General features: G+C 39.7%; 1 protein-coding gene and 1 long non-coding RNA gene across 8 annotated transcripts in view; one reads left to right on the top strand and one right to left on the bottom strand.

Annotated features, from left to right (window-relative positions):
• The window catches only part of FBXO34 (F-box protein 34), a 62,502-nt gene extending 59,790 nt beyond the window's left edge, over window positions 1-2,712 (bottom strand). For 4 of the 7 annotated variants that reach the window (XM_056810778.1, XM_056810777.1, XM_016428019.2 and 1 more), the window contains exon 1: window positions 2,528-2,672. The gene's annotated coding sequence lies outside the window, so the exon portion shown is untranslated. Of the gene's footprint in view, window positions 1-1,724; window positions 2,188-2,527 lie in introns of those variants that run through there. The other 3 variants (XM_056810782.1, XM_016428018.2, XM_056810780.1) reach the window with 3 other exon arrangements.
• LOC103096170 (uncharacterized) lies at window positions 1,860-17,978 on the top strand. The gene is made up of 3 exons (XR_457379.3): window positions 1,860-1,914; window positions 15,983-16,065; window positions 17,562-17,978. It is a non-coding gene; the product is annotated as an uncharacterized LOC103096170 (long non-coding RNA).
• Window positions 17,979-18,118: the final 140 nt, after the last annotated feature.

The following is an 18,118-nucleotide window of genomic DNA, read 5'->3' as shown; positions in this document are numbered from 1 at the left end:
ACATTTGATTGTATAGCTTAAGATGATCTGTAATTGACATTTAGTTGCCCTTTTCATTTCATATTTGGATATCATTACCATTTAAGCATACTGCATAAACATTAGCAAAATGAGGCAAATAGTTAGCATGTACCTCTCCTTACACTCTAAAAAAACCTGCAACACTTTTCATTTTCATATTTGCAACCTTTAAAAAATGATTAAGCAGTTTATTGGGATTCAAAGATACATTTTAGCCTCTACTTTCAATCATCTTTATTTATTTATTGTAGAATTTTTAAATTGTAAACTCCCTCCCCACCATGGCTGACTCTTTTTAAGGGTGTCAAACACAAGTACCATCTGATATAAATTGTTTATGACTTTCCAATCAAATAAAATACTCCATTTAACTGGAAAATAAACAAAGTCTGTCTTTGTTTAGAATCATATAGCATTTCTCCCACTTTTATTGACAAAAAAAGGAAACAGTTTCTTATGAAGCATATCAAAAATGTGCTTCAAAAACTTCTTCCTTGAGAGCAGATTCATTATCTTAGATGTTATAGTCAACTACTAAAAGAAAATTAAACAGAAGATAAGGAGAAAGAAAAGTTTATAAAAAGCCAGAATTAAGAAACTGAAAACAGCCCCCAAGACTTCTTTTAACATAATTCTCTTTTAAGTAATAAAACTACTTACCCTGAGTTGTCATTTACTTTATAAATTGTATAGAGAAAAGATGATAGTGTAAAAATAGCTATGCTATATGACATGGAGTTCACAAAGCAATTTCCTATTCCAGTTTCCAAATCTATTTAGAAAGCTTGATGAAAAAATGTGCATGGGTAAAAATACACATTTTCTGAATCCTAAGTTTCTATATTTTAAAGCATTATAAACCAAGATTGTTACTGGTTCAGACTGGAGGCCCCAAGAGTATGCATATATAGTCTTATAGAAAGCAAGAAAAGGCTTGTTGCAGAAATACTTGCATAAAACAAATTAAATTACCCAAATTAAGACAGGCAAGGATAACATAGCTAAGTTCTAAAATGATCCAAATATGTCATTTTAACTATATAGTAACCTCAACAATTTCTACCATCAAATGCAGTTAGAAAAAACATTTGAAAGTCACCTTCTATCTCTATTCACTTTCTACATGAATGCAGCTAAATTACCTCATCAGATGCCAGTTCCTAGCACAGCAAAGCCTTCCCAGATCAGCTTCAAGCTCCTCCCCTCCCAGTGGTTAGGGGCTCTACCTCATTCCTCAATTGCCTACAATTTAATTATCAGCAACTGTTAAAGAATCCTTGTAATATCTCCAAAGTGGAATGTAAGCTCCTTGGACAGGGGCTGTTTTCTTATATCTTATACGCACTTAATGAATGTTTCTTAAATAGCATATGACCTCTACACAAAAACAAAGAGCATTTGGGAGCAAAATGAATAATCAGTACCCCAAGTGGCAGGGCTGTATTTCTCTTAACGATTCTGCATATGCAAGGACTTTAAGTTCGGTGCCCAGAGAGAGACTGGTATTTCGCATTTCCTCCCCAGCAATTCTACCCAGATTTACATTTGTTGTCGATTTTATAGGAATGACAAGCCTAGGCAAGAAAGTAACAGCCACGTATTTAAACTGTTCGATATAACCGTAGCTTTAAATAAAGTCAAAGAAATTTCAATTGTCCTCATTCAAAGTTAAAATCGCAAAGCAGCGAATCACCATGAATCACCTTGGGGAGAAATCTCCAGCCAACAGTTCTGATTCGAACACACAGCAAAATCAGGGTTCGCAAGGGATCACATTTCCCTTTATTAAATAAATCCATATCCCACCTGGGGCCTGCAATGACATCATAATCCATTTCCTGGAACCCCCGAATCCCTGATGTCACACACACACAAACTTTATTGCAGCCTGAGGTAAAAAATCCTAACAAACCTGTGCTCAGGTAAACCGGGGGGAGGGGGAGATCTTGGCAGGGGAAGAGGAAGAGAAAGCTGGCAAGGACAATCACTAGCTCACCTTCCTCTTCCCAGATCAGGAGGGCTAGTCCAGCGGCATGCAAAATTAGGGGGGGACGGGACCCTAACTCCGCTGCACTCCAGGCTAGCCATCAAAAGATTCCTCTAGACCCGCAAAAGGAGGGCCCTACTTACTCCCTCCTTAAGAGCACGTCAGAGCCAAGCAGGGAAGCCCCTGCTCTCCGGCCTAGCCCGGGTCCCGACTGCCTCATTTCCCCCCACCCCCAGCGGCGGGGCTAAATTCCGCCCCCTCCCCCCACGCGTTCACGTTCACGTCCGCAGGGGTTACTGATACTTCCCCAGTAGCGGGAGCGCGAGTGGCCCAGAGAGGAATAAGTAAGGAGGACACGGGCGGGGGGTCCCCGCGCCCCAGGGAAAGGAGAAAGGGCGGGCAGCTGGCCGCTTCCTTCTCCCCGCCCAGCCCCAAGGAAGGTGGAGGCGGGAAGGTTGCTCGGGCGAATCGAACCCACAGACAAGCGTACCCCCTTCTCCCAAGACCTCCCTCCCTTACCTAGAGGCAACAGAAACTGGGAAGTAGTAGGAAGCAGAGTCAGCGGCGGCAGCGTCCGAAGGCCTTTACCCCCACCCCCCCCATCCGGACGCCACTAGGAGCAAGCGCCCAACACAGCTCGGGAAAGCCCAGTGCTCGCCCCCGAAACCCAGTTGTTTGGCTAAAATCCCGTGGCGTCATGCGCCGAACCAATCGGCTAGAAGGGAGGGGGCGTGGCTTTGGACAGGGCCGCAGCAGCGCCCCCTGCTGGGATTCCTTTTCAGAAGCCTGATAGCTTCTAGGACTGGGTGGAGGGGGAATGGGTGGTGCTAGAGGGAGAACGGGGAAAAGCTTGGTTTCTTGTTTTAAACTCAGTAAAAAGGCCTCTCTCCCCAAAGCAGATGCAAACCTGTGCAGAAGGGGACCTTTGCAAAAGCTTATGGATTTATTTTTATACAGCTTGAATCTGTGACTGAACAGATGGAGGAGGAGGAAGGAAGTGGGGGGAAGAAATATTTTAGTTGCCATTTCCAATCCCATCCAAACGTGACTACAGACTCTCAGGCAGCCAGCCCGCTGGGGATAATCTGCAGAGAAACTGTTTGAAGCCTCCTGTCTCCCACCCACATCCCCCCCACTCCCCTCCAAAAAAAAAAATCACAAAAGTCTGCAGATCCCTTATTTAATACTAGATATCACTGCAGTCAGTCATTTCCTACTATGTGCCAGGCACTGTGCTGGAGATACCAAAAAGACAGTCCTTGCTCTGAAGATGCCTAGGCTTGCTTTGACTCGATGTCAGGGAAGAACTCAATCCTGCCACAGACCCTAAGTGCATGACTAAATGAAGAGGGCCTCAGTTTTTGCATCTGTAAAATGGGTATAATATTAGTATTTTAGAAGGTTGTTGTGAAGAGTAAAGCACTATATATGAATGCTAGCTGTTGTTTATTCTATCAATAGGTTGTGGCTACATATATTTATTTTTAGCTGCAGGGGAATGCCTTCCTACCCAGAGAATGTATTTCTGTGTAGTGAGAGAAGGGTGGGATTTGGTCTTGACACTGAGAATTGGTGGGGAAATGAGGAAGTCCAAGTCACAAAGCTCAAGCTGAAGAGACCCACAATGGAGTGGGCTAGAGAAAAGAGGCTGCCTTGCATGGCTCCAGCTATCAAGTAGGGTTTTCCTTGAGTGCTGAGGGAAGGGGGGAAACTGATATGGGCCATGATATCATGGCCTATTGTATTGAGAGGTAAATAATAGGTCCAGCTTTGTGAGGGCAGATATCATAAAAAACTTTTTTTGTGTGTACTTAAGAGTCAGGAAGACCTGGGCTCAAATTCTGTTTCAAGAGCTTGTTAATGTGGGAGTAAAAATACAGGAGAAAAACATGATTTATCACTTGTTTATATGGGTATAGGATTTGGGGTTTGGGTTTTGAAAGATTGCTGTATTACAAAAATGAATAATATGGAAATAGCGATAATATCAAGTGTTAATATATGTATGACTCCCTGGAATTGCTTGTCAGCTCTGGGAGGGAGGAGGGAAGAGGAAAGGGAGAGAATGACTCTTTTTTTGTAGGTGTAGGTGATCTCTATAGAGTATTAAGCTTAGTAGTTATATTGATGAGTCAAAGGAATATGCAGTTTAGTGATTTCCAAATTGCTCTCAAAAATGACTGGAAAAATATTTAAAAATAAATTAATCAACTAAAAAATCAATGAAAGCTTGTTAATTTTATTATCAGAGTCAAGTAACCAAATCTCAGGAAATTGTCTTCAGACTATACATTTAGATGTGTAGAAATCATTGGAGTGACTTCCTGCACCCCCAAACCATTGAATACTTAAATTATATGTTAAATCCAACTATTGCAATGGTATTCATATTTGCTGTGTTATGGTTCTATGTTATTAATAACCAACATTTCTATAGTACTGAAAGGTTTACAAAGCATTTTTGCACATTTGATCTTCACAACAACCCTGGGAGTTAGTTGCTCTTATTATCTTGTAAGGATTTTAATTAAGGGGTTTGACTAAACATATGGGAATTTTAGATTTAGAATATTTAGAAAATTTAGAATATTTAGAGATAATACCATGATTGGGGCTCATTAACCCCTCAGCAGGAAGACTTGGTGTTGAATTAAGCAAGGGGAGGCCTTTCCAGAACTAACTAGCCAGGAAAAGAAGGTCAGTTTTTCACTCATGAGGAGAAAATCCAAGAGCAGTCTTACCAGAAGCAGTCCAAGCTCCTTCAATCCAAAAATTCAGGATGAAGATCTCTTGCACATGAAGTTCATCATCTTTTTCAGTGCATTTTTACAACACTTCCTGTCCCTTCCTCCACTTTATGAAGACCGATTGTAGTCTTTTAATTTGCTCAGCACTGCCCAGGGAGAGTGTTTGTAGGTTCTACCTCTCCTCCTATGGGGGAGTGTAAACTCATCAAAAGATTGACAAGTTTCTGATTGATTGAATTGAAAGAGTGGAGTTCTCTAAGTGGCTTGCAAACTCCCCCACCTGGTGCCAAGTAGGGGTGTTCAAGCTTTGGTTAATTAAATAAAAAATAGACAAAGGGAGAGTCAAATCCCATCTTAATAATCTCCATTTTATAGCTGAGGGAAATTGAGGCAAACAGCAATTGCTTAATTTGCCTGGTTGCTCAGGGAGGGGTAGCACCTTGGTATAGAGGGCTTGTCCTGCCCTCCTAGGGCAGCTCTCCAGCCTCTGACCCTCAACTGACACCCAGCTCTCACTTGTGACTCTTAGTAGCTGGGAGCATGTGGCAGCAGCCACACCCCAGGCAACGGTTTCTACAGGCCCCTTAAACCTTGTGAGGGTAGCCTTCGGGTCGATGTCGACCCCTGGTGAACTAGGGCTTTGCTCACCCAGTATGTGAAGACTGTTTTGGCGGAACAGGCGGAAGAAACCAACAAGAAGGTTCAACGGCTGAGATGGCGATGCAGCAAGGCACCATGGAGTGCTCAGGGCATGTTGGAGCACAAAGGACAACACAGCCATCCAATGCAGCTGAGGAAGTCTCCAGGCGTAACGACTTTTCATACCACTGGACCCAGGCTTCCAATGCTGAGAGAGTGGAACTGTCTCTGTGCATCGACTCTTCCACTTAAATCTTTCACGCACAAGTGTCTTTGTGCACATGCACAAAGACAATCATCATTCTCCGCTTCCCAGAGACTACTAATCAGTGTCTGGGGCAGAATTTTTACTTCAGATCTTCCTGATACTTCAAGTCCTGCACTCTATACATTGTCTCATCTAGCAGCTAAAAGTACCATGAGGTAATGAGTAAATTCAAGAGTTGTTCTTAATAGTCAGGAAGATTTCCTTCAGATCTTAATTGGCGCTGGTCCTATTGGCACCTACTGCCTCGGAGCAAAGCACTTCATAACACAGTGCTCAAAGCAATCCCAAGACTCTTAAAATGCAAAGCAATTGGTCTAGAGAACTTTCTCTAGAGTTCTCCAAGACAGTGATGATGAATTGATGGCTTGGGTGCCAAAGATGGCACCCAGAGCACTCTGTGGGCACCTGGTCACCCACCCTAACTCCCAGAGTTCATTACCAGAGAGGCAGAGGCTGCTCAGCCTCCACCTCACCTGATGACATTTTTCCACATCCCCACCCCTCTGCGCAGCAGCCAATGGGAGCTCACAGAGGGTAAGGTGGGTGGCTCACAGGCTAGAGGAGAGCAGAGGGCTCCCTAGTCACTCCTCTCACCCTCTCTACTCTCACTGAGGACATTCCTCACTCCCTCCCCCCTCTGCCAAGCAGCCCAATGGGAGTGCTTCTTCCCTCACTGGGAGGAGGGGGGGAAGGGCACACCAGCAGGCCATCTCAAAAAGGTTCCCATCACTGTCCTATACCAATAAAATTACAAGTCAGGACTCAAAAAAAGGTTTTATCCAGAATCCTCTCCACTAACCCCTATCTCTGCCTTGTTCATTCAAGATCCAACTTGAGTGACACTTCCTTGAAAAAACCTTCTCAGCTGATCTTCCCCACCATCATCTCCAATCCACAATGTATTTCTCATCAGATCTCATAGTATTTTTATTCACTTTCACAATTTTATGGGATTTAGAGCTATAACCTTTAGAAATCACTTAACCCATCCCCTCCCTCATTTGATTGCTGAGAAAACAACCAAGCATTCTAATTTGTATTATATTTTTCTGTGTATATTTTTATTTTATCTATCCTTTCTGAATGGAAAACCCTTAGAGGGCAGGAACCTCAATCTTACTAATCTGTTTCCCCTAGTTCAAACCTTAACATATCACATATAGTATACTGCTTAAGAAATGATGATTAAAATTCTGGAGAGCAATTTGGAATTATGACCAAAAGGTTATAAAATTATGCATATACCCTTTGACTCATTACTAGGTCTGTACCTCAAAGAGTTGTTTGTTTTTTAAAAAACCTATATGTTCCAAAATATTTATAGCTGCTTTTTTTTATGGTGCCAAAGAATTGAAAACTTACAGAATGCCCATCAATTGGGGAATGACTGGAAAAGTTGTGGGATATGATTGTAATGGAATTCTATTGTACTGTAAGAAATGATGAGCAAGATGATTTCAGAAAAACTTGGAAGGGGAGCAGCTGGGTAGCTCAGTGGATTGAAAGTCAGGCCTAGAGACAGGAGGTCCTAGGTTCAAATATGACCTCAGACACTTCCCAGCTGTGTGACTCTGGGGAAGTCACTTGACCCCCCTTTGCCTAGCCCTTACCACTCTTCTAAGGTAAGGGTTTTAAAAATAATAATAATAATAAAAGAAAAACTTGGAAGACTTACATGAATTGATACAAAGTAAAATGAGCAGAATTAGGAGAACAGCATACATAGTAATAATATTGTTTAATAATCAACTGTGAATGACAGCTTTTCTCAGCAATGCAATAATCTAACAATTCTGAAGGACTAATGATGAAAAATGCTATCCACCTCAAGAGAAAGAATTTATGGAGTCTAAATGAATGCAAATCAAAGGATACTTTTTTTAGCTTAAATTTTTTTCATGGTTTTTATTTTCTTTTGGTCTCCTTTTCTTTCACAATATTACTAATATGGAAATATTTTGGGTTACTGTTAAAAAATTAATTCCTAGTCATCTTACCCCTACCCTCCCTTTCTCACACCATAGAAATAGCCAACAACAAAAAAAAGTGTATAAATTAGTTCCTTTGTGTTTCTATTTATCCATTCTTTTTCTGGAGGTAGATATTAACAAGTTCTTAAAATATTCAAAGTAGCTATATATGATGTTCTCTTGGTTCTACTTATTTCAGGCTTCGTGTAGGTTCATGTAGGTCTTTCCTAATTAAAAAAAAAATTAACCTGCTCATCAGTTCATACACCAAAGCATTCTCCAATTGATGGGCATCCCCTCAGTTTCCAATTCTTTGACCCCACAAAGAAAGCTGCTATAAATATTTTGGAACATAAAGGTTCTTTTCCTTTTCCCCTGATTTCCTTGGAAAACAGACCTAACCAGTGGAATTGGTGGGTTTAAGGATATACACAGTTTTTTTGACTCTCTGGACATAATTCCAAATTGTTCTCCAAAATGCTTGGATTGTTTTGGAATACCATCATCAACATATTGATCATTTTTCCACATCACTTCCAGTATTTGTCATCTTGACCTTTTACCATTTTAGCCAATCTGATAGGTATCTCACAAATTAATTAATTCAAGCAATTAAGGATCTACACTAAAAAAAAAATGAATAATGACCTAGTTCTTATCCTCAAGAAACTCACAATCTGTTTGGGCAGAGAAGTATACAAGATACTGTTAACTTGAAAAAAGAAATAACACTACTTAAGTAGTCAGAAAAAACAAGTCTTTGTTTTTTATATAGGCCTGAATATTCGACTGCTACAGAGCCCAGAACCAAGAACTTTACAGGGTCTACTCCCTGGAACTCTAGGGATACATCCCTGGGAGTATCATTATGCTAGATGATGGCTCCAAGGAACAATAAAATTTGGGGAACTTGTATACCTTTTGGGGAACTGAGGGACAGAGAAATATGATTGATTGACATTACTATGTGTTAAATGGGAAAAAACATAGAACTATTAAAGAGTCAGAAAAAGCCAGTCTTTAATTAAGGAAAGGAGTTTAGCACTAAAATTTAGGCCTCTTCAAAGAGTTATCAGCTATCAACCCACGCAGAGTCCACAGACTCTGGCAGCTCCAATCACCAAACCCAGAGAGCACCACCATGCTAGATGACAACTCTAAAGAGCTAATAAAGTTGGGAATCCCTTTCTAGGCAGATTTGGGGTCTGAAGATGAGAGGGATAATGGGATAGTTGATAGGCTTTACAATAATAGTGAAGGGTAGGTGCTTTACAATGGACACAAACAGGAAAGATCCAGTCTAGGGCTGAGCTACCTAAACAAAGGACTTTAGCCTAGGGGGAGAAACCCTTTGGGATGAAAGAAATACTCAATGGGATTAGCCCTCCCCACCTAAACTACTTTAAGGTCTATGGTTAGTCCTGACTCCTAGGTTGGACTTTCCCCAAAGGGAGAAACTCTCTAGTGACAAGGTCAAACTAGGGGCTTTTCACCTTTAAGCTAACTAAACTGGGGGTCATGGAATCTTATAGGCTACAAGTTTAGGGGCTTCTAGATTCCACATTCCTTGTAGTGGCTACAAGGAAATGAGAGTGTCCAAACTACACTGACAGGATACAATCAGGCTTGGGAAAGGAACCATAGCCAGAGGCTGGGCTACCTGGGAAAGGACTTTGATTCTATGGGAGAAACTACCAGGACAAAAGGGTACTTAACATTTGATTTGGATCTACTAGCTCTACCTAACTAGGGCCATTCAGTATCTTAAGGTCTATTATTCAATCTGAAATAGCTAAATCTGAAACTTTCCTAGGGTATATTTTCAAGGGAACCTGGACAAAACTTGGGGTCTCCCACTTTCAAGCTGACCAAACTTGGGGTCTCCAGATTTCAAGTTGACAATACATACACCCATTAGGTTGACATAAAGTGGAATGCGATCAGGACACAGGACAGAGTCAGGACATCTGGACAGAGTGCTATATCGGAGGACGTAGTTTTTAGCTAGAAAAATCATCAATGGCTTCATGGAAGAAGCCACCTGAGCTAAACCTTGAATAAAAAAGATTTTGACAGAGGGGTGTGTGTGCTTAAATGCATAATATACACATATGTAGCCTTATAAAATATTGGCCAAACCTGTAAGAATTCAGGAGATGCCAAGATAAATGAAAGGAACAAGTCTGGTTTGGCTGGAATATATGGTTCTAGTAAGGGGAATAGAATCAACCAAAACTGAACTTCTCTTGCTCTTTAAACATGCATCTGTTATGTAGGTACTAATCAGTTGCCAAGTTTTGTCAGCACTATCTAGAAAATACCTTTTATATTCATTCCTTTCTTTACATTCACCATCCAGTGTGTACCTTCATCTCACCTTGTACTATTCTAGCCCCTTCTTCTATCTATTCTCCATGAAACTGCCAAAATAGTTTTTCCTAAATTGCTAAATCTGACTATATCATTTCATTGCTCAAGAATCTTTGCCTTGTTTGCCTTGTTCCTTTTAACTAAGACAGATTCTTCATTTTAGCATTTAAAGCCCTTCTTGATCTGGGTCCAGTTTACCTTTCCAGACTTATTTCTCTCTACCCTCATGCACATACTATATTCTTTCTAAACTGATCTCCTTGGGGGCAGCTGGGTAACTCAGTGGATAGAGAGCTAGGCCTAGAGATGGGAGGTCCTAGGTTCAAATCTGGCCTCAGACACTTCCTAGCTTTGTGACCCTGAGCAAAACACTTAACCTCCATTTCCTAGCCCTTATTACACTTCTGACCTCTGTCAACATGGAATTTAGGAATCCCAAACTTGTTACCTAGTGAGATCTGATGAACCCCAATTTTCAGATTTAGTTTGTAGATTGGAGACCCCAAAGCTTGTTCTTGTTCCCTGTTCCCATGGGAATCTACCCTAAAGGGAATCCCAAGTTAGAAGTTTGAGACTGAGTGGGGGTCCCTCAGGGAAATGACAATTGGTTGGGTGAGATAAGCATATGCTAAGGACCCTCTTTGTTTTAGGTAATCTTCCCTATGTATTAGAACCTTTCCCAGGAAGATCCACACCTGAGCAGGAACCATTCTTTAGTATCCATTGTGAGCAGCCCCTTCTCTTACACCCTAGCCTCTAGCTATGATTCTTTTCCCAAGCTTGATTGTATCTTGTTAGTGTAGTTTGAACACTCCCATTTTCTTTGTAGCTATAGTGATGTCAATCATCTTTCCCTGCCCCTTGGTTTTTCCCAAATGGTATATAGGTTCCCCAAATTCTTTGGTTCCTCGGAGTTGTCATCTAGCAGCGTTGTGGTGTTCCCTAGGGATAACATCCCCAGACTCCAGGGTTTGCACCCTGAAAAGGTTGTGGTGCCGACTCTGAGTAAAGGGCCAAATTGGACTTATCCCTATCCTGATTAAAGACTTGGTTTTTCTGACTATTTAATAGGTTTGGTGTTACTTCCAAGTTAACACCTCCTTGCAATTCCCTGCATGCAATATTCTGTCTCCTACATTTACTTAGGTTATCCAGCATGTCCATAGTTTGCTACCTCATTACCCCTACCTCTTAAAATCCTTAGAGTCCTCAAGGCTCAGCATTCTATAGGAAGTCTTTCCTGATTCTGAGTTATTAATATTCTCTCTCACTAAATATTTTGCAATTATTTATGCAAATGTACTTTCCCCATTAGAATGAGGGATGTCTTAAAAATTTGAGTCACTGTTGTTTAGCAAAATATTATATATATAGTATTGTTAAATTTGTGGTTGGAATGAATATATTTAATTGGTCACCAGGGATTTAATTACTAAATCCCAAAAAATGAATTACTAAAGTCAGCCTTTACACTCACCACATGTCAGTTCAATCAGCAGATTCTTTATCAGCCTCAACTCCTTCTGCTTCTTACAGGAGGTTCCACTCCAAGTGTGAGTTTGTTTCACTCCAAGTCTTCTTCACTCCAAGTTTCTCTGTGTGTCCACTTTTAAAGACCTTTTTCTCTTGTGTCACTTCCCCTAAATTTTTTTTTTAAACCCTTACTTTCAGTCTTGGAGTCAATACTGTGTATTGGCTCCAAGGCAGAAGAGTGGTAAGGGCTAGGCAATGAGGGTCAAGTGACTTGCCCAGGGTCACACAGCTGGGACCTGTCTGAGGCCACATTTGAACCTAGGACCTCCCATCTCTAGGCCTGGCTCTCAATCCTCTGAGCTACCCAGCTGCCCCCACTTCCCCTAAATTTTTACATCTACCAATTACAGCTGATGCTCTACCAGGACTGCCTATTCTTTCACATGTGGGTCACAGACCTTCCACTCAATGCGTGAAATGGGTGTTCATACCTTTTTGTGGTTAAAATTCAAAATGGATACATCTCCATACTCATTTTTAAGTACTATGCTTACATTTGGGGGGATTAAAATCTAAAAATAGACAGGGGATTATAATTTAATCTTCACAATTAAGGAAGAGTTTAGTACCTTCATTGTTACAATCAGGGGGAGAGCCAAATCTAACCTTCACAATATGTATCTAATAAAATGTTTGTGAAATTCAACTGAAAGGCTAGCCTGAGGAGAAAGACAAGACTGTCTCCTATAGGTGCTGGGAATCACCAAAGGATCTGAGCAGAGATTCAGAAAGACTTCCCATAAATGTGGCACCTGAGTTCAACCCTGAAGGAAACTAAAGGTTAGGAAGATTATTTGGACCCCAATGTGATTGAAGAGATGTGGGCTGGAATCAAGAAGACAAATGAGCTGTGTCACTTAACAATGATAAAGGTCCTGTCCAGCCCCAATCCACCCCCTCTCTTCCTCCAGCCTTCCTCTGATTTTGATGTTACTGCTTGTTCCTCTACAATCATTGCGTCCCCTGGTGAAAAAAATCATCTGGCTATGAGTTGCCTTTTTCATTGAATAAGGTTTTACTTCTCTATTTATTGTCTCTGACACCCTGCTTGCTGCCTAGGGTGTCTATTGGACTGATCTCTGCTGCTTCCTTTTCATCTTGTAATCCTCCCCTGAACTGTTTCTCTAGCTGCTAGGACCTCAGTTATTTAGCCCCTTCAGACCCAAGCTAGAGAAAATTCTTAAGTATTTAAGTCTGTCATTTGAACTGAGCTTTGGTGACTTGCCTGATCTCTTTCATTCTAAACTTTTAATTGAATTATACTTGGAAAATTCCTTTTAACTCCCTTCATTCCCCAGTTTGCTAGATTGTATCCTTCTACATCATTCTGAGAATTTCATTTAGCAAAATTGTAAATGATCTGGGAGGCGCAATAGTATTAAGATTCATTTTAACTCCTATCATTGTGGGGGAGGAGGAAAGGACTCAAGGCCAACTTAATTCCATTAAAACAACAACAACAACAATCTAGAAACAAAACTAGAAGGAACTATGTGGAACCCATGAGGCTGAGAGCCTTGGCTCTACTCATCTTCCCACAACACCCACCCCCCCCCAAGGCAAGTCACAATATAAATAACATAAATGAAAGATATTACCACTAAACCCAGTTCTTTCCATCATTAATTCTAAAGTATGTTTACTGCAAATGAATTTGGCATGTCCAGGACATGATAGCAACAAAATACAATGCCATGATATATATTTGGCAAACAAGACAGAAAAAAAGTACTTTTAAGTACATCATAAAGTATAACAAAGTGATACATCAACGCTGTAGGCACAAAGCAGTATGGGATGGAGTGAAGAGACCAGCCTAATATTTTGAAGTCAGAGGAATCTTTTTAAGCAAAAGCATCACACCCTGAGTAATAGGGAAGATTCATAAACAGTATCAGGCTATGCAAACATAAGAGTTATGCACCAACATTTAATATTGATGATTATGCCACAAGAAGGTATATCACTGGACATCAGTCATCATTTCGAACATCAGTTATTTGATCTTACTTTAGGTGTAGCTGCAGAATCAATTCAATAAGCAAACATACTAAGCTTTACAAATATGAAAGTCTCTGCCCAAAAAGAGTTTAATAGGGAAGACAACACACAAAAGGAAGTTAAAAAGGGTCTCAGGTGTTACCTGACGCATGTCAGTATGAGTATTTTGTGGAATTAAAAACAATTAGAGCAGGTGATGAAAAATGGAAAGCATGGTGATTAAATTTATGATCACTTTAAATAAATGATCATTTTATTCTGGGTGAGGCATAGGGTTCTTTGGAGTGAAGATCAGGCAGAGCTAGTGATGGAAAATGGAGAGTTAGATGTTGTGAGGAAGGGGTAAATGAGTATTCATTTCAAAATGTATCCTGGAAATTTCTTTCTTAAGAAGTCTCTGAAGTCACTTTTTAGATATTTATCTATCCCTCATAACATTGGAATGAATAATGCATGATAGTCCAGTGTAGTGGCATGGTACACTTTTACCAACATTACTAAATCAAGGACATAGGTAAAATATCTCAAGTGATTTTCAGGTTCCCCCCAAAATAGGGGCTTTTCTGTCCATAGTTTCCTTGGACTTGCATACGTAATCTATATATCTATCTCGTTTGTTTTATTTTTTTATGTCCCATTCAAGAGGAATAGACTTCACCATTTTAAGAATAGTAATAGAGTATTTGGAGGAAGACTATAGAACAGTGATGGCAAACCTTTTAGAGACTGAGTGCCCAACCTGTGCCCTCAAACCACAGAGATCTGCTCACAGAAAGAAGCTGTGTTTTCATGACTGGATCACTCAATACTTCAAGCAAATGATTTATTTTTAGTATTGAAACTCTCTCCTGAGATTACAACCCTATTTGGATCAGTCACCTAAGGCCATCCTAGTGATTAGCCTCTCTAACCCTAGACAAATTGGGTCTCATATGAATTGCATACTGTCTATCCCTTAGTTGAATTCTTTCCATTTTGGTAGGATACATCATAGCATAGTGCCTAGCATATGGTAGGTGCTTGATAAATGCCTCTTTATTGATAGTCCTTGGGTACAGGCTTGAAGAAAATCAAAGTTACCTCCATGCCTCAAAAGAAGAGCAGAATAAGATTTTAGTGGATAAATGGACCATCAATTCCACTCAATCACAAACATTCATCAATCAGCTATGTAGAAGCAAGCTAAACTTTTATCAAACTTCCATTGATTCTTGTGTGAGGTAAACTTTAAGTGTTTGACCTTGCCTCAGCAACTCCCCATTTCCTCTTGTTTCAGCAATGCAAAAATGTCTCAATCTCTGTCTGAAATCTGACATCCTAATGCTCCCCTTCCCCTTTTGACTAATACATAAAAATATCCAGCATACCAAAACCAATAACAGAGTATATACACAGACTGTCTTCCAACTGGCCAGTTGTCTAATAAAATCTTTAAGCCATCTGACCTGTCAAGCAATGATCTATTTTATAACCCCTTATCTGTGTGAGACCCTGAAGATGTAAAGATTTAAAAAAAAAGGAAAGAAAGAAACAGTTCTTGCCCTGAAAAAAAAAATCATATTTTTAAAATTCTTTTGCATAGAGAGTGGTCAGTGGACAACATTAGACAAATAACTGTAAGACAAGATAATTTGAGAAAGGAGAGAATGGTAACAAGCTAAGTGGTGCAGTGGAGGAATCGGGAAGACCTCAATTAAAATTCTGACTCAGATACCAGCTGTGTGATCCTGAGTAAGTTACTTATGCTGTCTGCCTCAGTTTCTTCATCTATAAAATGAGGATAATAATAATAATACCTATTATCCAGGTGTTAAACTGGAAAAAAAACCACAGAACTATTAAATAGTAAAAAAAACAACATGTCTTTAAGCAGGAGAGTTTGGGATAATTCCCTCAGGTCTCCACACAGAGTTGCACACTCAAAACCCACACAAAACCCCAAGGCTGGCTACCAACCCCTGGGAGTTCCAGCCATGCTGCTATACAGACAGCTCCGAAAGGCAAAATAATTTGGGGAACTTATATACTTCTTGGGGACCTGAGTATGGGAGGTTATGATTGGTTGGCTTTAGAATGGCTACAAAGAAAATATAGAGTTCTAGACAGGATGTCAGGGAGAGGCTGATGCTTTACAATGAACACAAAAAGGGAAAGATCCAACTTTGACACAAAGGGAGACTCTACCAGGACAAAAAAAAAAAGACACCTTCTAGTTCCATCTAAAATACTTTAAGGTTTAATGTTAGTTCTGAAACTTGAGAATTAGGGACTTTCCTCCAGGATAAATTCTCATGTGACAAGGTCAAACTTGGGGTCTTCAACTTTCAGGCTAACTAAACTTGGGGTTCTCTTACTATGTTCTATATTGACAAAGGTAATTGTGAGGATCAGATGAGATATTTGTAACTTAAAAGTATTATATAAAGGCTCACTATTATTTTTATAGCTGGTAAAGGGAAGATCAAAGAAGATCTCATAGAAGAGGTAGCATCTGAGATATGCCTTAAAGAATGATAAGGGTTATGAGAGGTAAGTAGAGAATATCCCATGTAAAAATGGACTGCTAAATTGGAGGAACAACTCCTTTTTCAACTGAAATGTAAAGCTCATAAAGAAAAATATGAAATAAGGCTAAAGAAGTCCATAGAAGCCATATAGAGCAGGATTTCAATATCAGACTAGAGAGTTTGTATTTTATTGCAGAATGGGGAGTGCCTAAAAGGAAGGGACTTAGAAGATTACTTTGGTAGTCATGTGGAGGGTTAGGGTTAGAGAGGAGGAGACAACAAAGACAGGAAGTCCAATTGGGAAGCTTTTACAGTAATCAGTTGAATTAGAGCCACTTTTATCAACCATGTGAATGGGGGTTATTGTATGAATTTCTGGGAGTTTTAAAATGAGAGATTTGATCAGTTTCTCCTACTCATTTCAACTCCTATAGTGAAGGTCTCTACCAATGAGTAATTATTTTGTAAACCAGCATTCACTTAGGGAGGAGAAAAAGGAAGAACTCATACAAAACTTAGATGCCCAAATGAGATGTGTTCAAAAATAGTTTTTACAGGGATGCTATCAGGATCTCCATGTCTGCATACTGATAGTAGAATAATGGAATGACAGCTCCCAAGATGGCTTCTGAATTTCTTCTTTTGAATGGAAAAAGCCCTGTTTCTGATAAGTGTTAAAAATGTAACTAATTTTTCAAGAGTTCCAGAATTGTGACTGGTGGGGAAACAAGATATTTTCTGATCAGGTATGCTGAGATGATGAAAGCCCCCTCAAGAAGAGGCTGGGATGGAGCCTGCTTCTGGAGAGGCATGATGACATGTAATAGAAGTGCCTTGTTCCCCAAGTTGGACCATGTGCAAATATTCTGTAACTGATTCTTAACTGCTAACCATCTGTTGAGGATATAAATGATTGACTATGTAACAATAATTGGGGTATGTTTTTTAAAAAGTTACTACCCTGCCAGTGCCAGCTGTCATAGCCTGAGCTCTTTCAGGACTTCCAGTGCTGGCATTAGAGAAAGAAGATAAATAGCTAACAGCTTCTGGGTGGAGGACCTGCCTCAAGCTTTCTCTCATCTACAATTTAGGGAAAGTAATTTTTGGGTTCAAAGTAAATTCTTGATTTTTATCTTTTAATTGGAAAAGAGTGTCTCAACTACATATTCAAGATTGACTTTCTTTCCACTAATGCTGGTTCTATAAAGAGCAGACATAGAAAATATCAAATAATCCTATTTATCCAAGTTGATAGCAAACAGAAATCAGATAAAGTAAACAGATAAAAATATACCACCCAATATAGAGTGATTGAGCTCTCCTATAGTAGGCAAGAAATCTCAGCTTAAACAAGAAAAGATATTTCAGATCTCACCCAAAGGAAAATTATTGGGGATTCAAACATGATCAAGGCAACAAATCCTTTACTTCTTCCCAGTTTCTTTCTCTCTGCAGGGAATTAGGAGATTCTAAAACACTGTGTACCTACTCTGTCACTGTTTTTCTGTCTCTCTTTAGCTGGAAGCCAGAAGACTCAGATCTCTCTTCTCCCAAGCTCTTACCAACTTCATCTGTCCTGAAGGCACAAAGCATTGAGTAATTAATCTTCACCAATGACGAGAGTCCTATACAAATGGACTTTGAAACATGAGTTACACATATAGATATATACCCAGTAAATACAAAGGAATGTAAAAGGGAAAGTGTGTTAAAATTTTATCTATACTAAGTATATATAACTTTTCCTTTGATGTTACCTTAAAGGAATATATGAAATCCTCTTTTGAGATAAGAATTTTACCCTAAAATCTAATTTTTATACCTACTGCAATATTTCAAGTATATTTAAATAACTTCTATTTATATTTATATTATTATGAATTCTAAATACTGAGTGTTACAAATTCTGTTATGAGTTATTCCTATATATTGTGTCAACATGGAAATATAGAAATCCCCAGTTTACTTAGTTTAAGGGTATAAACCCCAGGTTTTGACCTTGTCATAGGAGAGGTTTCCCCCTGAGGGAAGGTCCCACTTCACCAGACAATAGAAATCCACTTCAAGTGGGGAGA

The sequence above is a fragment of the Monodelphis domestica genome, chromosome 1 (genome assembly GCF_027887165.1).
Source record: "Monodelphis domestica isolate mMonDom1 chromosome 1, mMonDom1.pri, whole genome shotgun sequence".
Classification (NCBI taxonomy): Eukaryota; Metazoa; Chordata; class Mammalia; order Didelphimorphia; family Didelphidae; genus Monodelphis; species Monodelphis domestica.
Note: the sequence above shows the minus strand (reverse complement) of the source record. Positions and strands in the feature narration are given on the sequence as shown.